Source organism: Dreissena polymorpha, chromosome 10 (assembly GCF_020536995.1).
Source record: "Dreissena polymorpha isolate Duluth1 chromosome 10, UMN_Dpol_1.0, whole genome shotgun sequence".
NCBI lineage: Eukaryota > Metazoa > Mollusca > Bivalvia > Myida > Dreissenidae > Dreissena > Dreissena polymorpha.
This window is the reverse complement of record NC_068364.1, coordinates 88,170,648-88,187,214: the sequence shown is the minus strand read 5'-3', so window position 1 is coordinate 88,187,214 and position 16,567 is coordinate 88,170,648.

Sequence of the window (16,567 nt, the reverse complement as noted above, 5' to 3'; positions counted from 1 at the left end):
GCAAGAATTGTCCATTTGGAAGAACATGATGAAGACGAGCTTTGTTGTGGCATGGCCTGACAATACTGTACAAGCCAGAGACGAGTATGTTTACTGTTGTTGAATATGACCCATTTTTCATGTTTATTTTTCTGTGGGCCTGTTTAACAGAATTAATAATGCACTTTATCTATTTCAAATATGTTATTTTTCTGTGGACTGTTTAACGGAATTATTAATGCATTTTATCTATATCAAATATTTTATTTGTCTGTGGGCCTGTTTAACCGAATTAGTAATGCATTTTATCTTTATCAATTATTGTTGCTTGTAATATGAATATAGAACACGTAAAACTAGTCATGTAATTGTCTCAGCTTAAAATTAAAAGTGTAGAAAATTTAACTCATTTACTGTCGAAACAGTGGCCATTATGTTCCTGCATCTTAAAAGTTGGACAATAACAGCTAATATATATATATATATATATATATATATATATAGAGAGAGAGAGAGAGAGAGAGAGAGAGAGAGAGAGATAGATAGATAGATAGATATATATATATATATATATATATATATATATATATATAAATACTATCGTCACCTTAGGGCGAAGTGCGCAAAAACACAGCACTTTGGCGATGTTTTTTAACTTCTTTAAACTTAGTTTATATTTAATAACAATCTCATAATTAAATAATTTAAGAGAAAAACATTGTAAAACTATGAAAAAATATTTTAAATTTTGCACAATTATATGTTAAATTTCTAAATTTTCATTTTCGACTTAATTCTATTTCTACCTAATGCCAAAAAACCCATATAGAAATTTCACTTTATCTCTTCAATGCACTTGGGAGAAGGGAACTTAATACCGAAAACATACTAATTTACGCTCTACTTCTCTAAGACTGTTGATAAATTTAGCAAAAATAAATATTTAAATAATAAATAATAAATAAAAATATATTCTGCCGATACACGTCTGTAAACGTAACAGCATAATTTTATTATGCGTTTATGATAATTTTCTTACAATTTAATAATATATTTAATATTTATAATATTTATGTATTATCCGCGTGCTGATTTTTCTCTGATCTAAAAATAGAACACATACACTAAGTAAATGTTAGGAATTAGGGTGCACTCAGATATATACGTTTATTTTTTTAGATTCAATTGCTCTGTTCGATCGCGACCTCGGCGATGCATTAAATTTATCCAAGTATTGTGTGCTTTTTGTTGGTTACTTCAGACGTTTGTGGAACATTCAAGATCTTACATTTATTTCGACTCACCTATGGTCGGTGTTGTGCTAAACCGTTACGACATTGCTTTGCACGAATGAATCAGTGTACGCCTTTTACTTCTGCTTTATTATTTGTTTACAGTTTAGTGCTTGCATTTATTGCGCCAAATTTACCTCACATTTACTTATCACGTGATGCTTCGAATAACCAATTACCTTTATGGTTAATATTCTTATCAATGTAAGTGTAATTACAAATATTATATAAATTCTAATTTTGATAACTGAATTAGTTCTTTGGTGGATTTTGATTAGCGTCTCTATAATGATGGCCAGCTAATGGTTAAAACAAAAACAAAACGAAACAACGTAAAAAACGACATTGAATAAAAGTGTGGTCATCTGCTATGAACGTTCATTAAATACATAGCATTGCGAATTTAAAACTATTTGAGAGATCCCGAACCTCACACTTAGCCCAGCGATATAAAACACACATAAGTGTGAATATTCTTTTGTAATACAAATTGAAAGGCAATAAAAGAGAGCATATAAATGATTTAATAACGGCTATATTAATCAATGGTTAGAAGAAACCACAGCAACAGAGTTATAGTTTTCTGAGGCACGATGCAATGAACGAAATAATAAGTATCAATTTTTCTTTTCGTTTGAACAAAAAAACACAAAAAAACGCGTCTGCTAATTTATTTGATGCATTTATTTGGTTTTCACTTACGCCAGTATTGTATCGAAGTATATGACAACGCATTCTCTTACTGTCGTAAAAATAAGACCTCTCGATATAAGATTTAACTATATTTAATAAATGTATACTTTATGATTATACTTTAAGAAGAATAAAAAACAGACAAACAAACATAACAGTGCACTCACACATATTGTGTATTAACTATTATACATAATACGGGTTCGATACATACAATATTCTCATTTGTACAAAATATTTGTTCTGATATCGCATAATTGGTATGCAATTGTCAAAAATTGTACGCCTGAATATTCATATACGGCTATAAACAAGCATGTTGCAATATACATATATTTTGCCATACAAGTTTTATAATTTCGCTTGCATCTTTCTATTTCCATGCATTTGTAGGCATTTGAAGGGAATTTTAAACACAGCACTGACCGCAGTTTTTCTGATATTTTGTGATGCTATGCAATGTAGGACCATAGGCGGATCCCCTAAAATCGCCAAAGTAAAGTCAATTCATTTGATGTTTAACACTTAACTAGATCTTAATCACCTATTTAAACATGTCAAAGCATTCAACATCACTATAATCGTGGCGCTTCCGGGGAGCTTTGCCCCCCTGGACCCCCAAAACGATAAACTATGCACTTTTTGGCATTAAAAGAAGGTACTTTGATGAAAGTATATAAGGCGTGACATGGTCGAGAAGTGGTTGTCAAAGCCTTCAAAATCACTAAAATCGTGGAGCTTAGGGAGGGGGGGGGGCTTTGCCCCCCTGGACCCCTATCAGGACTATGCCCTGCACCCACCAGAGGTTCTAGCGGCCCCCCTGGACCACCAGCAAAACTTTGAATATCCCGCCCCCCACCCCAAACCAGAAATCCCGGATCCGCCCCTGTGGACGGGTTGTTGTTTTGAAAATCTTTCTAGGGAAGCATATTTGTTTTAATGTATATACCCTGTATTTTTCGTACCCAAATGTTTTTTCGTACCCAATTTTGTTTTGGCATACTTTGTTTGTACCCTGAAGTTTTGTGTTTTGTAACCGTTTTCTAAATTATGTATCTTGGTGGATTTGAGCAAATAATACAAGTAAATGTCCAGCGTAAAGAAGCCTGTACGTCAGGTATACCCTTAACACAGTATTGAGTCGAGGTACCTGACAGCTTTCATGTTTGTCGTCGGATAATTGACAATCAATTTATATAAAGTAAATAGTCTATAAAATTGATCTTGGCAACAAAAATGTTCACACCTTAAAAAGGCACTTCACCATTTAAACTGATGTTAAATTTAATCCCAATTGCTTAGTTGAAGTAGTTTATTAATGTTTATGTTGAGTCATTTTAATACTGAAATAACTTTGCATAAAAATAAATCAGTTTCGTTAACACATGTTTTCTCTTATAATCACATGTGTAAACACGTATGTCCGAAAAAAGCATTGTCAACAATCTTGTTCATTTTTAGATCTGCTTATTCATTCTTAGAAAGATATTTTATTATTATGTATTTTTATATACATTTCCAGCATTAGGTTGCATTTTCCACAGTGTGCAATTGCTGGAAGAAAAAAAGCAACGTATAAATACAAAGTTTTGTGCTTTCATTTCATTATATTACGGGCTTTTTGCAGCAATATGAAACACGTTTTAGCTTCTGATTATTTCCCGTAAGAATGTATTTTGTTTTCTACGCAAACAGTATTATGTCGAAGTATATGAACGCATTCTCGTTATGGTGTCAGATTAAATATCGTCATATAAAATGTAACGACATATAATAAATGTAGATTTTATGATGATTTTTTATATAAAAATAGAACAAACGTAAAGCATATTCACGCAAAGTGTAAATTGACTTGATTCACTACTTATTTCTCAATAAATAGTAACCTCTTAGCATTGTTGCTCTCATTTGTACGAAATCTATCGCCCTGTTCTTATGTAATATGCATACAATGTACGCCTGAACACATATATGGTAGTCAAATAAAAATGCATGTAGGAATATATACATTTTATCATAATAGTTTATTATTTTGCTTGCATGAACAAACGGATACTTTCTATGTGTGAGTATTTCCAGCATTAGGGGGGAATTTTAAACAAAGCGCTTTTTAGAACATATTCTGTGGTTGCATAATTTTTCTGTTCGTTTATACCCTGTAATCTGTTCATGACCATGTTTTATGATCAGAATGCATATACCGTTTTCTAAATATGCATTCATTATATAATATTATTGCATAAACTCTATCTATAATGCCCTCTGGCGGGGTGCAGAAACTTGGCAAAAAGAGGGCTTGAACGGGAGAAATCATGTATTAACAATGCGATTCACGTGCCGTTCAAGCGCTGTTATGTGTTTTACATATCCATAATCTGGTCTACGCGCAGTTACTTCCCTTCTCCAGCCTTCGACGACTTTCCAAGCATAAATGGGGAACTGAATAAGCATCAGTTTCCACATGCATGCAGGGATAATGACTATTTCAATCCACTTTTCAAGTTACTATATCACCTGCACTCTCTTGACAACAGCTTTATTGTATTGGCAACGTCATTGAAGTTAAGGTTATTTACTCAACACTTTCAAAAGACTATGCTGTAAATGTAAGTGTTTATGTACCTTCAACGTTCCTGCTGTAAATTCCAAAATAATTCCTCATTTCTTACTTTACGCTGCTGCATTTCAACTTTGCATTAATCCACTGTTTAAACACATTTTTAATCGAAAACTGCCCACCGAAGGTAAAGCCTCGTCATTTCGGATGATGACCGAGTGAGGCATATCTAAAACACAACCTTGAACTGTATTTAAATAATCGAATTATTTTGTCGATGTCGTATGAACAAAATATTGTTTTCAATGTTATTTAAAATTATTTTGGTATGTGTGATTTGTTAATGCAATAATAGCGAAAATACCCATTTTCTCGGACATGATCATCTGCCGGCGCTCTCAAAATCCGTTCCTGCCCTCGTGCCTGCGGGCGCTCTCAAAATCCGTATCTGCCCGAGTGCGCTTTTTCGAGCGCCCGCAGACGATCATGCCCTCGAAAACGTGTATTATCCCTATAGTAAAACTCTAGTTGCTCCAGCATTTATTTAGGATAGAAAAATCATATTTTAAAGTACATGTAATCTATGTGATCATAAACGTAAACACAATTCCAATAGTTGTTACATCTTTTACATATTTTATTTCAGTTTTCGTGAATGTATAATTATGCATCATGATGGATTTCAACATAGCATACAACATCGTTTGTCCAACGAAAAAGAGTCTGTACTATGGGGATGCCCTTAACACAGCATTAAATCGAAGTACGTGAAAGCTTTTGTTTTTGTCGTCGGATGATTTAAGTTCAATTTATATAAATAAATTAGTCTATAACAATGCATTTAGAAATAAAAACATTCAACCTGAAATAGAACATCACCATTTAACTAGATGTTAAATAACAAATCCAACTGCTAAGATGAAATAGTTTATTATTTTTTATGTTTCGTCATATAAATACTGAAATAAATTTGCATAAAATTAATCTGTTTCTTAAACAAAGTTTTTTTTATAATCACATCTGATTATTCATTCTCAGACATCAAGTTTTATTATTATGTACTTTTATATACTTTCCCAGCATTAAGTTGCATTTTATACAGTGTGCAATGTTATGTTTGGTTTTATAAATTCATACTGACTTGAAGAAAAACAACATATGAAAACAAACATTTGTGTTGTCATTTTAGTATATTAAGGGCTTGTAGCAGCAATGTGATCACAATTTTAGCTTCCGCTAATTTCTGACGCATTTATTTGGTTTTCTTCTGAAACAGTATTTTGTCGAAGAATATGAACGCATTCTCTTTATGGAGTCAAATTATAATAGCTGGACATGACAATTAACGATATATATTAATGTAGATTTTATGATTTTATCAAACACCCAACAGAAAACTAACATCATATTCACGCATATTGTAAATTGTCTTCATTCACTACTTACATGTTCTCATAAATAATTTCATCATAGCATTGTAACTCTTCTCATTTAAACAAAATACTGATTCTGTAATCGATCTACTCTTATGTGATATGCATAATAGTTACGCCTGAATATACATACATGTACATGGAAGGCAAGTAAATAAACTTGAAGGAATATATACATTTTACCGAAATAGTTTAATTATAAAGATTGCATGTAATTTACACACTCACTCTGTCTACGTCTGTGTATATCCAGCATTAGTGGGATTTTTAAACAAAGTGTTTTGTGAAGTATACTAATGTAAAACTTCCGCTGCTCCAGCAGCACAGCATTCCCATCAATAACTTTTAAAACATATTCTGGGGTTGCATACTTTATGTTTACACATGTTCATCCTGTAATCCATTCAGGACCATGTTTTTGTTCAGCATGCATATAGCGTTTTCTCAACATGCTTTCATTATATAAGAGTTAGTCTAGTTGCTTCAGCGTTTATTTAGGATAGACATGTTATGATTTAATGTACATGTAATTTTTGATAATATACGTTAACATAAATTCAAAAGTTGTGATATCTTTAATAATATTTATTACCGTTTTCGTGCATGTTTAAATATGTACCATGATGGTGTTCAGCATAGCATAGTTTCTCCAACGAAAAGGAGCCTGTACTATGGGTATGGCCTTTAATCAGCATTAAATTGAAGTACATGAACGCTTTTATTTTTGTCGTCTTTCAAAACATCTTCGTGGGGTTTTATAACTTTTGTTTGGTCGTGTATACCCTGTAATCCCTTCAGGACCATGTTTTATGTTCAGCATGCATTTAACGTTTTTTAAATATGCCATCATTATATAAGACTAAAACTCTAGTTTCTCCAGCCTGTATAAAGGATACAAATGTTATATTTTAAAGTACATGTTATTTCTGATCATGTACGATAACAAAAATCAACAGATTTGATAACTTTTATAAATTTTATTACCGTTTTTGTGAATGTATATTTACGTACCATGCTGGGTTTAAGCACAACATACAAGTACAGTCAAACGTAAAGGAGGCCTTACTATGGGTTAGCCCTTTAATCAGCATTAAGTCGAAGTACCCGAAAACTTTTTTGTTTGTCGTCGGATAATTTATGTTCATTTTATTAAAAAAAAATAATCTAAAACAATGATTTTGGCTACAAAAACGTTTACACCTTACATAGCACATTTCCATATAAAAAGATGCAAAATTAAAAATCCAACTGCTGTTATTTTTATGTTCAGCATGCCTATATCGTTTTCGCAATATGCGTTAATTAAAAAAGGGTAAAACTCTAATTGCCCCAGCGTTTATTTACGAAATAAATACAATGTTTTAAAGTACACGTACTTTCTGATTATGTATGTTAACAAAATCCAAAATGTTGTTATATCCTTTATTTATCTTTTAACTGTTTTCATGAATGTATAATTATGTACCATGATGGATGTCAGCACAGCATACACGTATTTGTGCAAAAAGGAGCCTGTACTATGGATATGCCCTTAAATCAGCATTAAGCAGAATAATATAAAAGCTTTCATTGTTAAACATCTCAATTATTCAGGTTTGATTTATACATAAACATATATATAACAACTATTTGTGGCAACAACACCGAATACAAAACATAAAGCATTTCAACATTTGAAGATATGTCAAATTAAAATCCGATTACAAAGCTGTTTGTTTATTTTAATGTTTCGTCTAATGCAAACTAAAATTAATTTGCAAGCATTATTTTTTCAACAAATGCTTTCTTTTACAATCATATTTGTAATCACAGATGTCGGGAAGACAGCATCGCCAAGAATCTAGTTAATAATTAGATCTGATAAGTCATATTCAGACGGATAACTTTTTGTATATATTTTGCAGAGTTTTCAGAATTAAGTTGCAGTTTTACCTAGTGTACAATGTTAGGTTTGGTTTGTTCATACGGACTTGCTTGAGGAAAACAATATCCTTACACAATTTTTTTACCGACAATATTTTAGAGTAAGCACGTGTTTCAGCAACGTGATCGAAGTGTTAGAGTCTGCTAATTGAATTGATGTATTTAATTTGGTTTCCCCTTAACCAGTATTTTGTCAAAAATCAATTGATGTTACATTATCGATGTATGATAAATGTTCATTTTGATTTATGATGTTATGTTTAGTGAGAGACGACACACATGCACACGTTTACGCATATTTCAAATGGACTTAAAACAATACTTATTTTTTTACTACTTTAATAATATCGCTTCAATGGATGCATTTCTTTTATCTATTTGTATTCATGTTCAGTATTGGGAGGGAATTTTAAATAAAGCGCTGATAAAAGTTTTGCTCCAATTTTGTCTTGTATTTTGTAATTTTACATCGCAGCTTTCTGTTCAGGAAATTGGTCTATTACAGTGGAGAGCCAGCTCATTCGTGAGAGTTTTCTAAAGGTATCATGATCTTTTAAAACAAATAAGTATTTTTCAGTAAAGTGCAACCGCAATATGAAGTCCCCACACTGATCCGACATTTGTCTAGCCGTTCAAACGCGCGGTTGCACTTTACTGAAAAAATACTTATTTGTTTAAAAAGATCATAAAACCTATAGAAAACACTCACAAAATAGCGGGCTCTCCACTTTATCCCATTAAAATAATGGTGAAATATTTAAAAAGAGATCCTTAAAAATGTCAACTGGGTCGCGCTTTATTCTCCCAACACAGATCCGAAAAAGTCACGTGGTATAGGCACCGTTTTAATGCTAATAAAGCGTCATACTGATACAACACATATTAAGATTTCTTTCGTTAATATCAATAAAGTCATTTAAACATTTACATTCATGATATTTATTCTTGTAAATAAGGATATACATTAAATGTTTTTAAATAATTTCTGAACATGTGTGTCAATAATTTTCTAAATGTTTATGATTTGTTACCGTTAATGTAAAAGTATTTGTCCAACAAAAAGAAGCCTGTGCTGTGAGTATGGCCTTAAAGCATAATTAAATCGTAGAATCTGAAAGCTTTCATTTTTGTCGTCCGAATAAGGCAAGGTCAATTCGCATCAAGAAATAAAATAATATAAGAACGATTGTGGGAAAAGGACCGAACAGAAGTAAAATAGCACTAAACAATTTAAACAGATGTAAATTTAAATCCAATTGTAAAGTCGAAATAGTTTTATTTTGTTTTGTCGTATGCATGTTTAAATAACTTTACAACCAAACATTTCTTATTTGTATTTTCTATTTGTACAAAATATTGGTTCTGATATCGCCTTATTCTTATGCAATAAGAATTGAATAACCGGCAAGGTTATACAAACGCATGTTGAAAAATATATACTGCCTTACAAGTTTAATAATTTCGCTTGTATGGACGCACTGCTTCTTTCTATGTTTATGCATTTAAAACATTTGGAAAAAAAATTAAACAAAGCGCTTGCTGCAGTTTACTGCAGTTTTGTCGTGTAATTGTCATGTTTTGCATTTCAGCTTTCTGGTCAGGCAATGTATCACTTCCCTCACACGGACTAGTTACAATGAAGTACGGATTGGTGTTCTGAAAATATTTCTAGGGAGGCATAATATTTGTTTACACGTTTATACCCTATAATACAGTCTGGACCAAATGTAAGGTCCAGTATGCGATATGACACATTTAAACTACCAATCTCTAGTTGCTCCAGCGTTTATTTATGATTGTCATGTTATGTTTTAAAGTACATGTAATTTCGTATCATGTACGTTAGCAAAATTCTAAAGTTGTGAATTTTGTTTAATATATGTATAACCATTTTCGTGAACGTTAAATAATGTACCATGCTAGATTTCATCATAGCATAACAGTATTTGTCGAACGAAACGGAGCATGTACTATGGGTATGCCCTTAAATCAGCATTAAGTCGAAGTACCTGAAATATTGAATACCTGAATATTTGTCGTCGGATAATTTAAGTTTAATTAATATAAATAAATTAGTCTATAAAAAATAATTCGGCAAATCATATGATCACACCTTCAATATCACTATACCATTTAAACAGATGCAAAATTTAAAATTCAATGGCTTAGTTGAACCAGTTCATAATGTTTAATGTTTCCATATATTTATATTGAAATAACTTTGCATAAAAATAAATCCTTTTCTTAAACAAATGCTTTCTCTTATAATCACATGTGAAACACCGATGTTGGGAAAATAGCATTGTAAACAATTTATGTCATAATTTCATCTGATTATTCATTCTTGGAGAGATAGCTTAATTTTTATGTATTTTTATATATATTTCCAGAATTAGGTTACCTTTTCCACATTGTGCAATGCTATGTTTGGTTAAATTCAGTCAAACTTGCAGGAAGAACAAACTATCGATACAAAGTTTTGTGTTGGAATTTTATTATATTAAGCGCTTGTCGCAGCAATTTGATCTACGTTTCAGCTGCTGCTTATTTCTATGATGCATTTAATTGGTTTTCTTCTAAAACAGCATTATGTCAAAGAATATGAACGCATTCTCGTATTGGTGTAAAAACTAATATATCTCGATATAACAATTAACGATATATAATAATGTAGATGTTATGATGTATGTTGTATAAAAACAGAAAATCATCAACATATTCACGCATATTGTAAATTGACTTGAAACGCGTCTTTCGAAAAATATTAACCTCATAACAGTGTAACTCTCGTTTGTACGAGAATCTGATCCTGACATCGCCGTATTCTTATGTAATTTGCATACAGTGTATGCCTGAATAAACATATATGGTACTGACATAACAACGCATGTAAGAATATATACATTTTACCATTATTGTTTATTGTTTGCTAGCGTATACTCTGTTATCCATTCAGGGCCATGCTTTATGTTCAGCATGCCTTTAACGTTGTTTAAATATGCTTTCATTATATAAGAGTAAAACTCTAGGTTCTCCAGCTGTAATTTATGATAGCAATGTTATGTTTTACCGCACATGTAATTTCTGATCATGGACGTTAGCACAATTCAAACAGTTGTGATATCTTTCATACTATTATATTTCATTACCGTTTTGTGAATGTATATGTCTTTAGCAATGATTTAGGCAACAAAAAGTACATTCTTTAAATAGTACATCACCATTTAAACACATGAAATAGTTAATCAATGTTTATGTTGAGGCATATGAATACTGAAATTACTTTGCATAACAATACATTCTTATCTTTAACAAATATTTTCTCATATCATAACATGTGTACACACAGATGTTGGGAAAGTAGAATGGCCAACAATCTAGTTTATAATATTATCTGATTCTTTATACTTAGACGGATCGCTTAATTTTATGTATTTTATATAAATTTTCAGCATTAGGTTGCATTACTCACACCGTGCAAAGCTATGTTTGGTTTTATTCATTCGGACTTGCTGGAAGAAAAAAAAAGTATCAATAAAAAATTGTGTTGGCATTTAGGGCTTGTTGCAGCAACGTGATCAAGGGTATAGCTTCTGATAATTTCTTTTATTGATATATTTTTATCTGAAACAGTATAATGTCGAAGTATATACACGCATTATCGTAATATGTCAAACTAAATATCTTCAAATAAAATATAACGATATATAAAGAATGTAGATTTTATTATGTATTTTTTTTATAAAAACACAAACAAAAAATGGTTAACATATTGACCTATATTTAAAATAGACATGACTCACCACTTCTGTGTTCTGGATAAATATTGACCTTATAGCTGAGCATTGGAACTCTCATTGCGCGAAATACTAATTTTGATATCGCCTTATTGGTAAGTAATGTGCATACAGTGTACGCTTGGATATGCATACATGCTAAGCAAACAAAAAACGTATGTAGGAAAATATTTTCATTTTAGCATAATATTTTAAATTATTTTGCTTGCATGGACAAACTGATTATTTCCATGCGTGTGTATTTCCAGTTTATACGTGTTTACCATGCAATCCATTCAGGACCATGTTTTATGTTCAGCATGGCTATATCGTTTTCTAAATATGCGTTCATTATATCAGAGTAAAACTCTGGTGCTCCAGCGTTTATTTATGATAGAAATTAGTACATGTAATTTCTGATCATGTACGTTAACACAATTCCTAGAGATGTGATATGTTATATTTATTTTATTACCGTTTTCGTTAATGTATACTTATGTACCATGATATTGTCAGCATAGCATACACGTAATTGTCCAACGAAATGGAGGCTGTACTATTGGTTAGCCCTAAAATCAGCGTTTTGTCGAAGTACCTTAAAAATAATTCAAATACAAATCCAACTGCTTAGATGAAATATTTTATTAATATGTATGTTTTGTCATATACATACTGTAATAACTAAGCATAAAAATAAATCCTATTCTTAAACAAATGCTTTCTATTATAATCACATTTTTAAATACATATGTTGGAAAAGTAGCGTTGCAAACAATATAGTGCATAATTGTATCTGTTTCTTTATACTTAGCAGTATATTTATTAATGTATTTTATATATATTTTCATGTTTGGTTTATTCATTCGGACTTGCTGGAAGAAAAGAAAGTATAAATAAAAAGTTGTGTTATGTCTTTTTGTATAATAAAGGCTTGTTGCAGGAGCGTGATCAAAGTTTCAGCTTCTGATAATTTCTTTTATGCATTTATTTTGTATTCTACTAAAACAGTATTATGTCGAAATATCTGTACGTACTCTCTTGATGGTGTCAGAATAAATATCTTCATATAAGATTTAGCGATATATAATACATGTAGATGAAATGATGATTTTTTTTATATAAAAAACAAACAGAAGAAAACGTGGCATATTCACACATGTTGTAAATTGACTTGATTCACTGCTGAGGTGTTTTTTATAAATATTAACCTTGTGGCATTGTTACTCTCATTTGTACGAAATACTGATTCTGATATCGCCTTATTCTTATGTAATATGCATATAATGTACTCCGGAATACACATATATTGCAGTCAAATAGAACCGTTGTAGGAATATATACATTTCCCCATTATAATTTATTATTTCGCTTTGCATTGACAACGGATTCTTCCTATGTGTCTGTATTTCCATCATCATGTTGATTTTTAAACTAAGCGCTTTTTACAACATATTCTGGGCTTCATAATTTACGTTTACACGTGTATACCCTGTAATCCATTCATGTTTTATGTTCAGTATGCCTATATCGTTTTCTAAATATGCGTTTTTTATATAAGAGAGAGAAAAACTCTTGCTCCAGCGTTTATTTAGGATAGAAATGTTGTCGTTTTAAGTACGTTATCAGATCTGCTTATTCATTCTTAGAAAGATATTTTTATTATGTATTTGTATATACATTTTCAGCAATAGGTTGCATTTTCCACAGCGTGCCATTGCTGGAAGAAAAAAAAAGGATTACAAAGTTTTGTGCTTTCATTTATTTATATTAAGGCTTTTTGCAGCAATATTTTAGCTTCCGATTATTTTATGTAAGAATGTATGTTGCTTTCTACGCAAACAGTATTATGTCGAAGTATATGAACACATTCTCTTTATGATGTCAGATTAAATATCTTCATATAAAATGTAACGACATATAATAAATTTAAATTGTATGATGTTTTTTTTTAAATAAAATACAGAACAACGTAAACATATTCACGCATATTGTCAATTGACTTGATTCACTACTTATTTCTCGATAAATAGTAACCTCTTAGCATTTTTACTCTCATTTGTACGAAATATATCGCCCTATATCATGTAATATGCATACAATGTACGCCTTAACACGTAAAGGGTAGTCAAATAAAAATACATGTAGGAATATATATATTTTACTATAATAGCTTATTATTTCGCGGGCATGAACAAAACGGATTCTTTGTATGTGTGAGTATTTCCAGCATTAGGGGAATTTTAAGCAAAGCGCTTTTTCAACATATTCTGCGGTTGCATAATATGTCTACTCGTTTATACCATGTAATCCATTCAGGACCATGTTTTTATGATCAGCATGCATATACCGTTTTCTAATATGCATTCATTATATAAGAGTAAAACTCTAGTTGCCCCATCATTTATTTATGATAGAAATGTCATGTTTTAAAGTGCTAGTAATCTATTTGATCATGAACGTTAACACAATTCCATAAGTTTTATATATTAAAAGGGGCCTTTTCACAGATTTTGGCATGTTTTGAAGTTTGTCATTGAATGCTTTATATTGATAAATGTAAACATTAAATTTTAAAAGCTTCAGTAAAAAATCAAAAATACATTTTTAAAAGGAAACAAAGTAGCCCACAGCAGGGCTCGAACCAGTGACCCCCGGAATCCTTAAGTAAAAATGCATTAGCCAACTGAGCTATCCTGCCAAAAATACATAATATGCGTATTTTATACCTTATATAAGCAATCTTCGTAGTTTTACAAATTTTAAACGACAACAAGAGACCTCTCCAAATTATTCAATCGTTTCGCGTTGCAACGCTTTATAATTTTTAGGCTTTTAAATCGTCAAAAGACGCATATAATGGCTTATATTGGACCGTGGCTAATGTTCAGTAATACTGTTTCCTCACAAATATCATAACTGAACCGAACATTTGCGAATCTGAAACAACTTTTTTCAATTTTGTCAATTTACCAAACCGTGAAAATATCCCTTTAATATATTTAATTTCAGTGTTCGTGAATTTAAAATTAAGAACCATGATGGATTACAGCAAAGCATACAATCATTTGTCCAACGAAAAAGCGTCTGTACTATGGGTATGCCATTTACACAACATTAAGTCAAAGTACGTGAAAGCTTTAATTTTGTCGTCGGATGATTTAAGTTCAATTTATATAAATAAATAAGTCTATAGCAATGCATTTAGAAACAAAAACATTCAACCTGAACTAGAACATCATCATTAAACTAGATGTTAGATTAAAAATCCAATTGCTTAGATGAAATAGTTTATTATTTTTTATGTTTCGTCATATTATTACTGAAATAACTATGCATACAAAATTTATTTATTTTTTTAAACATTTTTTTATCTCTATTATCACAGGTGTAAATACAGATGTCAGGAAAATAGCATTGTAAACAATCTAGTTCATAATTACATCTGATTATTCATTCTTAGACAGATAGTTTTTATTAATAAGTACTTTTATATACTTTCCCACATTTTTATCACAGTGTGAAATTCTATGTCTGGTTTTATAAATTCATACGACTGGAAGAAAAACAAACATATAAAAACAAAGTGTTGTGTTGTCATTTTTATTACCTTAAGGGCTTGTAGAAACAATGTTATCACAATGTTTAGCTTCTGGCTAATTTCTATAACGCATTTATTAGGGTTTTCTACTTAAACAGTATTATGTCGAAGAATATTTACGCATTCTCTTTATGATGTCAAATTATAGCTGGATATGACTTGAAACGATATTATAAATGGTAGAATGTATGATTTTATTGGAAAAAAAAAACACAACAGAAAACAAACGTTAACATATTCACGCATATTTTAAATTGTCTTTCATTCACTTCTTACATGATCTCGATAAATAATTTCCTTATATCATTTGTGACTCTCAATTGAACGGAATACTGATTCCTGATATCGCTCCCTACTATTATGTAATATGCATAACGGGTAAGCTGAAATGCATACATGTACATGGTAGGCAAATAAAACACCCTGTAGGAGTATATACATTTTACCATAAAGTTTAATGATTATGCTTGCATGTAATGTACGCACTGCTTTGTCTATGTCTGTGTATATCCAGCATTAGTAGTAATTTTAAACAAAGTGTTTTTGTGAAGTATACTATGTAAACTTCCGCTGCTTCCAGCATTACAGCATTCCCATCAATAACTAATAAAACTTATTCTGGGCTGCATACTTAATGTTTACACGGGTATACCCTGTAATCCATTCAGGACCATGTTTTTGTTCAGCATGCCTATAGCGTTTTCTCAATATGCGTTATTTATATAAGAGTGAATCTCTAGATGCGCCAGCGTTTATTTCGGATAGACATGCTATGATTTAATGTACATGTACTTTCTGATAATGTACGTTAACATAAATTCCAAAAGTTGTGATATCTTTAATAATATTTATTACCGTTTTCGTGCGGTTTATTATGTACAATGATGGTGTTCAGCATAGCATACAAGTATTTCTCCAACGAAAAGGAGCCTGAACTAGGGTATGGCCTTAAATCACATAAAGTCGAAGTACATGAAAGCTTTTATTTTGTCGTCGTTCAAACTGTTCATGGTGTGGGTTTATAACTTTTGGTTTGGTCGTGATACCTTGTAATCCCTTCAGGACCATGATTTTTGTTCAGCATGCATTAACTTTTTTTTTAAATATGTGATCTTTATATAAGAGTACAACTTAGTTTCGCCAGCCTTATAAAGGATACAAATGTTATATGTTAAAGTACATGTTATTTCCTGATCATGGACGTTAACAACAAAATCAACAGTTTGATATATTTTATATATTTTATTACCGTTTTTGTGATGTATATTGACGTGCCCTGCTGGGTATAGCATAGCATAAAGTACAGTCAACGTAAA